Source organism: Fukomys damarensis, unplaced genomic scaffold (genome assembly GCF_012274545.1).
Source record: "Fukomys damarensis isolate Sample0158 unplaced genomic scaffold, DMR_v1.0_HiC HiC_scaffold_9, whole genome shotgun sequence".
Lineage (NCBI taxonomy): Eukaryota > Metazoa > Chordata > Mammalia > Rodentia > Bathyergidae > Fukomys > Fukomys damarensis.
The window spans coordinates 33,894,552-33,907,742 of NW_022900921.1; the positions used below are offsets into that span (position 1 = coordinate 33,894,552).

Here is a 13,191-nt window from a genome sequence, read left to right on the forward strand (position 1 = left end):
GTTTTCTCGCCGCTGGCTTGGAGCGGGGGGCTGCGTTCCCGAGCTCTAGGCGAGTGATAGCTCTGCTGACCAGTCTCGGCAATGCTCAAGCTGTCCTCCTTGTCCTCTGGTAGGCCCTGAAATTGCCTGATTTGTAATTAATACCAAAACAGAAACACGCACAATATAAACTTCCTATATTTGTTTTGAAAGCTACCAAATGACTGGTTTCTTCAAAAATACTGTATAGTCACTGAAAAATACACAAATTAGGAGGAATGATAAAGCTTAACATAAATATAAAGTCAACAAAGTCGAGTTCTCGAATTCTGAATATTAAAGCCAGGAAATGGAAGAGAACTAAAGCGCTTTATGAATGAAGGGAATTACTACCTCACACAGTGCGAAACAATTTTCTGGAATTCTCGATGTTAAGACCTAGAATATTCTGTACCGCACTAGGTTGAAGAAGAGTTTAACTATGTTTAGGAAACAATACCCGTAACGAATCATGAAGAAATAGTTTTTGAAAATGGACTGTCAGTTTCTTGAACACTTCATTTGAGGAAACAGATCCTTAGAACCACTGGAGAAAAGGGCTTATTAGTCTAACCTTCAACCTCATCGACGTAACCATTCTCATTGTTAGAAGCCATGCGACACTAAAAACACTTTCTAAAACAAAGACTATAGCTTCGTTTTTATACTTAGAGCATCTAAAGCTTATGAACTTTTGCAGATTTCATACGACATTTTACATTTTTCCCTTGCCACACTAAATATTTCTCATGTTTTTAAAATCTTATTTATAAATGTGGCATAATATTTCCCTCATATAGTTTGTACATACAATTAACATAAGCTCCTGAAAACTGAAACATTACTACCACTAAGAAGAAAATGTAAAAGAACTAAGAATAAACGAAGAAATTAGTCATGTATAGAAATTTTAAAACCGTCCACTTAATAGTGGGCACACCTGTAATCTCAGCACTCAGGAAATAAACGATAAAAACAACAAAAACAAAAGCAGTGGGTGTAGGAGCCTGCCAGTAATCTCAGCACTCCGGGAGACTGAAATAGGAAGATCACTAATTTCAGTCCAATCTGGACAATTCAGTGACTAAGGAAGACCTTGTGATACCGCGTGGTCGATGAATTCCAGGCTCTGGTGTACAAGAAGCAGAACATTGCAAGGGTACATTCAGTGGTAAAAGACAAAGCAACTACATTTATTGAAGATAAAAGGAAGATGTGCTGAGGGCAAGGACTAACAAATGTGGTGTTAGGGTGACGGAAATAAAAAACACAGCACACAGATAAATCAGGCTTGGAATCTACAGGATGTGCACACCCGGCCAGGTGGCTCTCATTAGGTCTTTGGATATGATTAACAGGAATGATTGACAGAGTGATGAGTCATCTCAAGGGCTTTCAACTCAGGCTTGCCCTAGAGTTCCTTCTGATTAAATTACATACATGAGATGCAGTCCATATATATGAGCCTTTAATGAGGTTCAAGTGGGAAAAAGATTACTGAAGGTCAGACCCTGGGATCTAACATGCATGAACCCTAGCCTGGAGATTTCCCAGATCTTTGTTTATTTTCTGCTTCTCTCAGAACAAAGGAAAAAAGAATTGGCCCTGGGGTGTTGCCCAAAGTCAAGTGTTTGGAGGGGTGTGGTCTCCCAGCCCCATTTGTCCTACCCTACTACTTGTCTCAAAATAAAAATAAAAATTAGAAAAAAAAAGGATGAAATGTATGTAGCTCACGTTGAAGGCCCTGTGTTCAATCCTCCATACCTAAATATATAAAATAGCCAAAATGACAACTTTTTTGTTGTTTTTGAGACAGTCTCCCTATGAAGTTCAGGCTGGCATTGAACTCACTATGTAGCCCAGGCTGGCCTCAAACTCTCAGTGATTCTCCTGTGCCAGTCTCTGAGGGTTGGGATTACAGAGGTGCTCCCCTGCCCAATAAGACCACTTTGTTAGCTCCAGTGAGGTAACTGTTTTATACTCCTAGGATATAGCGACCAATCGTCCCAACAAAGGACCAAGGTGACCTCTCTTTCTTATCTACTTCAACAAAATGATGTATAAATTTATGTCAGTGAACTTCAAACCAAGGTGTATGTCCTCTGTGGGATTCCTAAGGGCTGAATGGACTTAGTTTTAAGGGTACACGTTTCTCAGTTTTCAGCTTTCTCATATTATTCCTTCCTAAAATCCATCTGCTGGTGAAAGGTATGGAGCCAAGGTATCTTCCTGGTACATTTCCCAGCTCTCTCACAGTACCTTGTCTTTCCCAGTTTGCAAAAATGAAAGGCGCGCCTTTCACCTTTTAAATGATGCATCACTCTGGAAAGTAAAAACCTTAGGGAATTTTGTCAGTTCCTTATTAATTTAAAATATTGAGCTGTACTGAGAAAGTGCATACGTCTAACAAATAGATAAATACAATTCTGTTAATTTCCAAATAAGTACTTTTAAGAAAGTATGCCCTAAAGATCACTAAGTGAGTTTATAAATTGGAAAGAATTCAAAGAATTGAGTGACATTGATAAAAGACAAAATTCCTTGTAGATCTATCTCCTGAATGTGATAATTTTCTCAGATTTGATAAAAATGAAAAATTGAGGAATCATGGATGCTGAATTATCTCATTCTAGTTAGCAGTATTAACAATAAATGTATGCATGAGTATATTAAAATATTAAATATTTTAACATTTTTGTATTATTTTGAACACTTGATTATTACTAATAAATATGATGCCTCAACCTAGAAGAAAATGTTCAAGTACTTACATCCTTTCAGTTGTAAGAAATTTAAAAATCTTAAATTTCATTTCTGTATTTTCATTGCAGAAAGATATAATAATGTGAGTCGTTAAAAAATTCAAACACAAAAAATATAAATTAAGATATACTCCTGAGGGATGTGACTATGAAATTATGAGTATGAAGAGAAAAATAAATTTTGTAAAATATTCCATTAGTAGATTTTGTTCTTGTTTTTTAAAAAATGGCTGATAAAAAAAATGGCTGATAGTAGGCATAATTGCTGTGATTTAGACCCACTTATAAGTGAAGCTGTTTTAAAATGCTAATTTTACAGCATATAAGAAACTGCATACTTTGCAACTATTTTAACATGATAAAATTTTGGATATTAATTGAAAAATATCAAAGAAAGAAGGCTTAAGGGCCAGAGATTTAGTTCAGTGTTTCTTCCTCCTGCCTTGCAAGCACAAGGTCCCGAGTTTGATCCCCAGTACCAAAAAAAAAACACCAAAAAAAACAAGCAAACAGGCTCGCTTTGTGTATGTACCTGTGCAAAAATATCTGAGGACCACTGATTATTATTCATTCTGCATTGGAGATTCTTTCCAGTTCTAAAGATTGTGGCAATAGTTATTCTTCCAATGTTCTTTTCTTTTTCTTTTTTCTCTTACATAGAAACCCAGCTATATCCAGAAAATTTTATTTTCCTTTTGTACTTTGAAGACTTCACCATTGAAAAGAAAGTTTTGTGCTAATACCTATTTGTTTCTTCTTTGTAATAATCTTTTTTGTCAATATCTCATACTGAGTAGCCACTGAAGATGATATGCAGTGCATTAACTATTGTTATTCTCTTATTACTTTGTTAGCTCTCATTTTGTTTCATGTTTTCATAACCTAAAAACGTTTTAAGAGAATTAAAAGAAAAAAATATTTCATTTACCCTAGGGTTTCTAAACATCCACTTCCATATCTTCACTGAAAGTCAAGAGTGAGAGAATGATGGGAAAAGGGGGTTGCATCAGAAAAGTGGGAGCACCTTTATTACTGAAACAGTGAGCATTTTCAGGTATATAAGTTGTTTCTTCTTTTCATATCTTGCCTTGGGATAAATTTCCAGAAGTTGAATCACAGAACACCTGTCTGGCTTTTCATATACATATTGCATATTTCTTCCCAGAGTTAGACCATTCTGCCATACCACCAGCAAAGGCGTGAGGGTTAGCTTCATCAAAACTTCTCTCCACTTGTTATTATATATTTAAATTTTTTTTTTGCTAGCATAGTACATGTGAAATGGTAAAACAAAGTTTCCCAAATTTGCCTGACTGCCTCTGACTTTTTTCATCTATGTAATCTCTTATAACTAGTAGAGTATTCATTCCTTCTACATTATTCCTTCTGAGGATTTTCATTTGTTTAATTCCTGCTGTTGTATATTTAAAACAAAAGCCTCAGTGAAACAGTCTGTAAAGTTTTGGTAAGCTTTGTTAACTTGGTCTCCCCTGGGGAAAGGTCAGAATGAAATTATGAACTACTTATAGTTTTTAGGAACTAACTGGTCAAAAGTTTAATTTAAGGAAGTATGAAAAGAACATGCTTTCTTACTTTCAAGAAATTGATAGTCTGTGGGAGATGTGTAGCTGCAAGTAGATTAGAGCAAGATATGTATCTAAACAGAGCCCAATGCCCAAGCTACTAACCCAGATTCTGCAAGTCTCAGAAGGAGGTGACGGTTAAAATGAATCTTAGAGTATTGGTGGGAGTAAACGAGCCAAAAGCCAGTAGGGGAAAAGAGAAAATATTATTCAGAAAGCAGGGAGCTAAGAGAAACAGAGAAATGGCCTCTTCTTCCTTCCCTTTTCTCACCAGATAGTAATACCTAAAGCTACCTTCTGAATATACTAAAGTCCCCACTCCCTTCTCTCAAAGTGCATCCAAACACACCATTTTTTATTCACTCAGTCTGAATTCTCCTTTTCTCTGGGTCACTGCTGTCCCACAAAATTGGGAAGTACAATCCAATTAAAGTTACATACTTTATGCAAGAATATTGTCTTGGAGTTCTGGAATTTTTAAAGGGAAAACTGTAAACCCAAATGAACCTTAAAAACTTACCAATATGCAGGGTAGAATTCTTTTAACAGGAATTTTTCAGTCTCTATTTTCCTAAATAAGGTAAGATGAAGAGACTTTAACTTGATGCACAAATTCTAAGTGTTTTCTTGGCACAGTCTCTCTGTGGTATGGTGATAACACTTTACTTGCCACACTGTCACAAGCTAGAAATCTTGCATCATTATAAAATGTGTTTCTTTCCTTTGTTTTCTTATTTCCTGAAGTGGTCAGGACTCTGACCCTAGCTCTCCAAGAGCTGTGAATAAGAAGGAATCTAAAGACTTGTAAGAATTTTTCCACCCATCAGTAGGTTCCTCCCTCATATTCTAACTCAGCTCACCCAAAGATTGTCTAGCCTTTCTGGTGTAAAAGAAGCCCAAGTTTCTTGGCAATGTGAGGTGCAATTGGTAACTTGAGAGCAGAAGTTCTGTTCTAAGGATTTTTTGTAGTTTAAGAGTCTTGCAGGGTTGAAATTTAAAGGAAGCCAAAGTCACACCCAATATGAGATCACTGTTGCTGGCAGGCTCCTGTTAGCACACCTAGAATAGCTGGGAATGATCCATGGCTGTTACCTACTTTGGCTGTAACTTCAGACTCAGTCCTTCTTGCCTTAACTGTTGTCCACGCCCCTGGCTAGCTGTTCATGCCTATGTGATGTCCACCCAGGTAACCAAGAGTAGCTCCAACCACACAGGTAATTCCTTTGCCTCAGCCGTAGACTGCCCAATCAGTATAGAAATTATCTAGCCTCAACATTTGTCTATCTTATCTCATTTTTATCAATTATGTGTAATGTAGTTGACCACATAACTCCCTAAATTCCTTATAATTGCACCTAGGCCATGATCAATGAACCTAATCAAGATAGATTTTACCCAGTCTTCATTAAATGAAACATCCATCTCTACTTGCTGCAGCACAATAGGTATATACATTATTGTTTCTTAGAATATGGCACACAGACCTCAAGGATTAAAAACTACTATAAACTAGGCCTGTTAGTACACGCCTGTAATCCCAGAACTTGGAGGCTGAGCCAGGAGGATAGCTTTGAGTTTGAGGCCAGCCTGGGCTACATAGTGAGTTCAAGGCCAGTTTGAACTACACAGTAAGACCCTGTCTCAAAAAAAAAAAAAAAAATTAGGAGAATATGTTTAAAGTGAAGATTCCTGGGACACACTATTCACTGACATTCAGATCCACTAACTCTGATGGAAGAAGCACAACAGTGCACTTTGAACAAATCCTAAAGATGACTCATGCCTGCTAAGTTTAAGACCCAAGGCCTTATAATACTCATTCTCCATTTACTTATTTTCGCACTGGTGAGACATTGTACCTGATACTCACAACATGAAGAAGGATAATTATACTTTGGCTCACAGTTTGTAGGGGTTTAAATCCAGAGTTGGCTCCAAGGCAGGGTAGCTTGGCAGTGTGGCATGGCATTGGGGCATGGCAGAGGAGAAACTGGTCATGGAATGGTGGCAGGAAGCTGAAAAAAATCAATTCAGGCCATGTCCAACCCACTTCCTCAGACCACGCTTCATCTCCCAACATCACAGTTAGCTATAAAATCATCAACAAACTAAGCCACTAATGAATATTATGTCCCCATGATTCAATTATCTCCCCAAAGCCCAATCTGTAAGTGACAAGGTTTTGGGGGGACATATAAATATAAACAATAACATCCTCCAGTTTCTGAAGAGAGGGTGCCATTACGTGTATGAATCCCTGTCATTTATCTGGCCACTGTGAATCCTTTGTCATTAAATAATATCCATTTAGTAGTAGATGTTGGACAGAAAATCTGGACCTGCATCTACTCTTCAGGATATGTGTCTTTAAGGAAGATGGACAATCTCACCAATGTTGTAAGAATTGCATAAGTAGTGAGTTTATCAACTAGTTTACAGCCTGAGGAGCCATACCCTAAATAAGGAGCTCTTACCTTGAGTTCTCCCACCCAGACTGATAACAGATGGGGCCAGGTTCTTATCAGTTACAACATTATGAGACTCAGCCCAAAGCCATAGGAGCCAAATTCTATTGGAGAACAAAGAGCCAGATTTCTTTCTAGTTCCTGCATAGAACAGAGAATCCCAATTTCTTCCACTACCTTGGTCTAGGGCACTCTTAGACCCTCTTCCAGACTGGATAGAATGGCTAAGATATCCCTGAAAAGCCCCTGTTGGCTAGGCCCTAAACACTTGAGTATTCTGTTGATGCTTTACTTTTTTCAAAGTCTGCAAAAAAAATTTGCTTTTACAACCTCACCGCATAACCATTTGCACTCTGCTCCAGTTCTAGGCCTTACTTAAAAGCTGCCTTTCCACATCTACCAATACTGTTCCCATGTCAGCTCCCAGTCACTTCCATGGACACTCAGTTTGAAGGCCCTCTTCCCATTATGCAAATGGGATGAATCATTATGGATGGTTTGTTTCTGCCAAGATGACTACCCCAAGTTCCTAAGCTTCTTCAGCACCTGGAAGATGCTCACAGCTCTAGAATTCTCATGCTATTCATCTTCCCAGTGGAATCACTATGTCTTAGTAAGACCAGGAAGCTAGAGGACAGGGGATCAGGGGAAGTTTGTTCTTCTGATGTCAGATGCCTGCCTAAAAGTGGCAACACATTGATTCAAAGGGTAAGGGTCTGGGTACACTGAGATAATCCCTAAGAAGTTAGGGTGCAAAGGAGGCCTACTCCTCCTGAGAAGCCCAGCTAAAAGTAGTAACCACATGGTTTCCTTGTCTCATTTTCATATGCCCACCAAAATAGCCCAACAAAGTGCACATAAATCCCTGAACTTGGGTACCTCTTCAACATCCCCTGTTGGAGTACCTCTTGGCAAGTGAGAGCATTTCTTTGTTCTGTCTAATAAACTGCACTTGGTTTATTCCCTACTGCTGTCCATAAATTTCATCCTTCATCTTCCTTGGGACAAGAGCCAAGAGAGAAAATTGATTACACTTGTGTGGAATTCTATAAAATGAGTCTATCCTAGGATAAGCTCACCTCATTTCCTATCCCTCTGATTTCTTGAGCACCTGGTTACTGTCCACTGATTCTATACCTCTCATGTATTTTTTAGGTCTTTTCTACACAGGCCCCACATCTTTCACAGTTGATCCCCCTGAAAAAGCCAGTGTTTCAGAAGGGTGACTCCCTGACATCAATTCTCCCACTTCTGGCTTATTTATTCTGTACCAACTGGCAGTTCCAACATCATCAAGGACCCCAGCCGAGAGTCTCCATCTTCTGCAAGGTGATATGATGTAAGGCAAAAGAAAGACACTGAAACAAGACTTCAGCCGAAAATGGGGATCTGGGATGGTCTGAGCTGAGCTAGCGTCAAAGACACCAGGTACCCAAGACCTCCAGTATTTATTGATTACAAAAGCATAGGAAGAAATAAGGCAGGGTGTATGTGAAACATTTGGCAATAGTTTGTGAGGCATCTGGCAATAGCAGTTAATGCACACAAGGCTCATAAAAAGGGGAACAAGGCATTCCTGCAAAAGGAACAAAGGGAGACCAAGACCAGTTTTTAATTAACAAGTAACACATTAGATCAGTGGGGGGATGCCATAATTCAGGGAAAGGAATTTAGTCAGAGCAACACTGTCCTTGGCCATAATGTTATCTCAATCAGGGCCCTCAGATTCACAGACCAGGACTTGGGTCTCTGCTGTAGCCATTGGTGGGGGGGGGGGCTATACTCACCCATGTGCCAACCAACCTGCCCACATGAGTCATGTAGACTTTGGTCAGACTCCTAATATAATACTTTGGCATTATGGGGAAGCAGGAAGCCTGTACCACTTATAGCCTGCCAGTAAACCGGGCGGTGGGGGGCGGTCAGCTACACAACAGGTCTTCTCTCTACTCTAGCACTGAACTCAACTCTGATGGGAGGCACCTTCCTCTTCCCCCTGCTGGAGCCAGCCATGAATGTATCTTCAAACTCCCATTACATCTTATTGGAACCTCCCCTTGCATGTTGGTACCTGTCACTGAGGCTGCTGTGCCTCTTGACAAAGGTGGCTTCTACCTGTCTCTTCCACTGGCATTATTCTCTGCCACTTGGTTGGTAAGTAGGCTCATACCAAGTCTTGGCCTCTCTTCATGACACATATATCCAGAGTAGCATGACATATTTACAATCAAATACTAAATTATAAGTCCTAGTCTGAAGGGCTTGAGTCCCTTAGAATTAGCTTTAAGAGTTGAATCCTCCTACAGAGCAGCCTGAGGAATTATCTGAAAACTGACCTTAGTGGTAGATCTGTGCTGCAGACTTTAAGGTCCTCCCCATGAGAAATATAGATCAAATACTCAGAAGCAGGCTGGAGGCTGTATCCTTGAAGCTGAGTGCTGATATATATATATATCCATTCCATATGGGATCAGCAAAATCACTTTGCCATGACTTTTTTTTTTTTTGCTAAATAATTTCATTGTTATTTATTTTATTTTATTTTACATAAGTGTTTTCCCATATCCTTTATACAAGCTTTGACTTCTTGGTCTGAGACACCCAGTTGAAAAACAGCAGAAATATTCTTTACCATTTAAGTCCCTATGGAGATAGCCGCAAGGATTGGTCATTGGTGGATAACAGGTATCTGTTCATTCATTGATTCATTCTCATTTATTGCTTACTCTGTGGACAGCCCAGAGTGCCTGGGAATACAGTGTACAGGAACAAAACTATTTTGTAAATACCTTCCTGAAACATATGAAGCCTTTTGTCATGGCTGTTCATGGGGTTGGGGAGGAAGGTATTCCAGAACTGATGATGACTGATCAAAAGCCTGAAGGGCAAGTAGGGGTATTCAACAGTGAATAGGAGATATGAAAAATTTCCAGGCTGACAGAAATGATCAGAGGCTAGAGTGGGACTGGCTGCTGAACAACTGAAAGAAGTTCTGTATGGCTGGAAGGTAACTTGCAACAGAGGAATGCTTAGAAAGGAAGGCAGCATTCTGAAGGATACAAGCCTGGGAGTATTTTAAGGAGTCATTATTTGAACTTGATGCTTTGGCAATAAAACTTTCAAGTAGAACTTGAAATGGGACTGGGGTAGGCCTAGCTTCTGCTAGGTGTGAGTGTGCGAAGTAAACATCGATGTGTGGTTTTGCTGAAAGAAGGTCAGACATGATGCTGAAATGTGTTCGACTCAGTCATGGGTTCCACAGCCAAGACCCCTTGAAGATAAGGCTTGATAGATATCAAGGTCTGACTTCTGAACCATGAGAGAAACAGTAATTTACCCATGTTCCATTTTCCTCTCAAAAATAAAAATAAGACAAAACCAATAACCAAAAAGCACTCACCCAAATTATAATCTGGCAGGCTCTGCCCCATAATCCTCTACTTTCCTTGACTAAAATGGCCTGACCTTTTGTAGCTCTCCTTTATCTTAACATTAGAATGAACAATAATACTTAGGGTGTATTTGATTCCATAAAATTACAAGCCTGGTTCCCCAAGTTACCATAATGTGAAGTCCCACCCACTACTTTTGGAAAAACATGAAGTTGCTAATACCCTGAAAGAAATGTTACATGTGTTGGGAAAGTAAAATAGTTTCAACAGTGCTCTGGTTCTGTGGTGAGGGAAGGAAGAAAGAGAGATCTAATTTTCAGAAACATTTTCTAGAGGGATACATCAATGAAAGTGTGACTTTGCCTAAAATGTTGTTTGTTCATACACTGGTTTTGATTGTGTTGTTCTTGGAGTAGTTTATAAGGTTTGATGGCATTAGAGAAGTTAAAGGTCTTGCTTTGGTGAAAGATTTTGTAAACTTTATGATCACATGAGCATACTGGACTGAAAGTCAGTCTCCCTAATGGTTCTCTCTCATCTTTACAATCTGTTTATCTCCATCTGTGTCCTGGAAAAGGAAATTGGGGACAATATGCTTTTTTACAACTTCCTTATACTGAAGCAGGCTCCAACCTCCACCCAGTCCCCATCACCAACAGGATGCTGATGGTAATGATCATGATGATGATCACCACCATCACCATCATTTTTGAGAACTGATTGTTTTCCAGATCCTGTGTCTTGTTTTCCATTCATAAATTCTCTGAGAAATGTGTTGTTCCTGTTTTCCTGGTGGTGCTGGGGATCAAACCCAGGGTTTCACAGATGCTAGGCGATTTTCCATTCATAAATTCTCTGAGAAATGTGTTGTTCCTGTTTTCCTGGTGGTGCTGGGGATCAAACCCAGGGTTTCACACATGCTAGGCGAATAATCTACCACAGAGCAACAATACCAGGCCCTAATATATATTTAAAAATTTTATTTTTAGAGGAAAGCTGTCAAGACATATTTTCAAGGTTTCTGATATCTTATTTCCTAGGGAAATTTTTTTCTACATGTTGCATTAGTCAGCTTTGAGTTACCCTAATGAAATACCACAGACAATAAAATTATAAAGAGAAAAGTTTTATTTTTGGCTAACAGATTTGGAGGTTTTGGACTAAAATCAATTGGATTCATTTCTTTCAGCCAGTAGTTAGGCAGCACCACACACCGGTGTGTGGTGGAGCAAAACCATTTACCTCATCAGCCAGGAAGAAAAGATAGGATGGGCTAGGGTCCCATTAATAGCTTTTGAAGGCACAGTCACACAAATTAGGACTTCCCACATAGTTCCATTCCTACAGATTTCATTACCTCCCAATAGTGCCAGCCTTTAACATATATGTCTCAGGGGGACATTCATCTAAACCATAGCAAGTGCTCATTCAAGGTGGCTTCAGACAATTTCTCAGCCTCAGTATCTCCCTTGTTATAACTGTTGTCCTGCCCACTTCCCCTGAGATCCGTGGCCCTCACTGTATCCTTTAGCTCCTCTTTTAAGATCCTCATGGCACATTAAGTATCTATTTCCTTTGTATAGTGGGAAAGCTCAAGAGGGCAAGGGCTACGACTGGATGTTCAATTCTGAATCACCATATTTCAGCTGCCTGCCTGATATATAGGATGCATTTAGTAAATGTTTTCTAAGTGAAAATTAATTAATAGGTGTGGTAACCCAGTCTCTGTGTCAGGTGCTGCCAGGATCTTAAGCAGGAAGACCAAGCTTCTACCCTAGTTCTGAGGGCACACTAAATTCAGGGTAGAAAAATTCAGATGTCCTAATGTACTTATCAGTACCAGTATCTCTAGAACAGCAGCAGCTCCAGCCTTGAAGCTGAGTTCTGAAGGAGATGTGGACATTTTATTTAGCTAGCTGCCAAGGAGGGAAAAGGGGTTTGAGGCATTTGAAATTTCTTGTGCAAAGTCCTGAAGGGGCATGGCAATTCAGACCGAGTGTCTAAGAGCTCAGAACTGATCACGGGTTTCCAATTTGTTCCTTGGTTCCCTTTATTGCTAATCAGGACTATAATTGACTGCTGTTGACAGTAATGGTGAGTATTTATTCAGTGTTTTGGTGTACAAGAGCCTATACAAAAAAGTTTTAGGATGGCTACTTTAATTTTCATAACAAAGAATGTACATCCTCTTACAAGGATGGGAGCAGAAGGACAGAGAGATTGATTGACATGAGCAAAATCACATGGACAGAAAGTGACAGGGTGGCATTTATATCCAGGTAATATGACTCAGTGTATTTCCTCAGCAATGGGTGTTTGCTCTCCAAGTTTCCATTCTCCCTGCTCCCAAGGTCCCTAAGCTCTCGAGGTGAGCTCCTTGAAGAGGTCTCACCTCTCTGGAATTTGTCCCATAGCTTGTGGCTATTAGGCCCATATCTACCACTGCCGGGGATATACCTGTGAGGATAGAGCCCTCCACTTGATCTTGTTCATCATTTATAGTCGGTGTTCTTTCCTTAACTTGCTTCCCATTTGCCTTCTTTACCCAAGCTTGACTCGTGGACTGTAAATTTCAGGGTTTACTGCCCATTTGTGTATATATTTGCCCTTTGGATCTGACATGTAACCATGTGCTACTGAAACATTTATGGATAATCCCTATTATTTATGCTTTGCACTTACTCCTTTTGTTTGGCTCCTCCAGGAAATCATCTGAACCCTATCCCCTATTACAGGGCTCCAAGAGGATATCTACGCCAGCATGGAGCCTAGGTGTCGTGCTCTGCTCTGTGATTGGGGTAAATCCGGAACACCTTTGTGCCCTGTTAACTTTACCCAGGAGGTACAAAGATGGCAAGCGTGGGGGCTAGATGGTAGAGATCATGGTAGAGGTACATGACCTTTCCTGAGCATTGTTACCCATTCAATCAATAATTATTGATCATTTACTTGTACACCAAGCACAGTACTA

The 13,191-nt window shown here is 39.6% G+C and overlaps 1 long non-coding RNA gene across 1 annotated transcript; it reads left to right on the forward strand.

Annotated features, from left to right (window-relative positions):
* Positions 1–31: 31 nt before the first annotated feature.
* LOC104855314 lies at positions 32–13,093 on the forward strand. Its single transcript, XR_778370.2, has 5 exons — positions 32–109; positions 3,714–3,834; positions 7,984–8,256; positions 8,784–8,982; positions 12,925–13,093. It is a non-coding gene; the product is annotated as an uncharacterized LOC104855314 (long non-coding RNA).
* Positions 13,094–13,191: the final 98 nt, after the last annotated feature.